This window comes from Penaeus monodon, chromosome 15 (assembly GCF_015228065.2).
Source record: "Penaeus monodon isolate SGIC_2016 chromosome 15, NSTDA_Pmon_1, whole genome shotgun sequence".
NCBI classification, from domain to species: Eukaryota; Metazoa; Arthropoda; class Malacostraca; order Decapoda; family Penaeidae; genus Penaeus; species Penaeus monodon.
In genome coordinates, this window is record NC_051400.1 from 28,048,600 (window position 1) to 28,049,140 (window position 541).

General features: G+C 35.9%; 2 protein-coding genes across 2 annotated transcripts in view; one reads left to right on the forward strand and one right to left on the reverse strand.

Annotated features, from left to right (window-relative positions):
* Positions 1–541, reverse strand: part of LOC119581895 (serine/threonine-protein kinase PLK1-like) — a 62,121-nt gene that overhangs the window by 4,323 nt on the left and 57,257 nt on the right. The gene's annotated exons all lie outside the window — the stretch shown is intronic.
* The window catches only part of LOC119581896 (mucin-5AC-like), a 6,477-nt gene that overhangs the window by 1,132 nt on the left and 4,804 nt on the right, over positions 1–541 (forward strand). The gene's annotated exons all lie outside the window — the stretch shown is intronic.

Here is a 541-nt window from a genome sequence, read left to right on the forward strand (position 1 = left end):
TTTCTTCTTTCTTTTTTTATTAGTAGTATTGTATTCTATTTTGATAGTATTACTTGTTTTGCCTTCTTTAGAGGGGATTAATGCATAGTGTGAAACAAAACCCTAAGGACAGAAATATACGGAATACTTTCTTCATATAAACACACGTCTAGATATGTATATATTTTTCTTCGAGCACATTTCACATTTCGGCGTGACTGAAAAGCATGAGATATTGTTCCAGATGCCGGCCATGTATCAAAACAAATTGGCTCTCAACAAGTAGTTTTCTTACATTTTTCGTCTTCTCGCGTTTTCCATACGACTACGTGGAAGAATATATTTGAATTTTTAAATGAATATAGTTTATCATTCCTTCCCCTCTCCAGCCCACTCAAAAAAGGGCAAAGGAAAGCAGAATAGGGAATAAAACGGAAGTTTGATAAGGGTCATGGATTATCATGAGCATGTTTGTGAACGCACCGGTTTGGTTACCATGCGAGGCAGTTGTCGCGTTGTGAATTATTTCGTCTTGCTACTTAAATAACACTAGGTGTTTTGT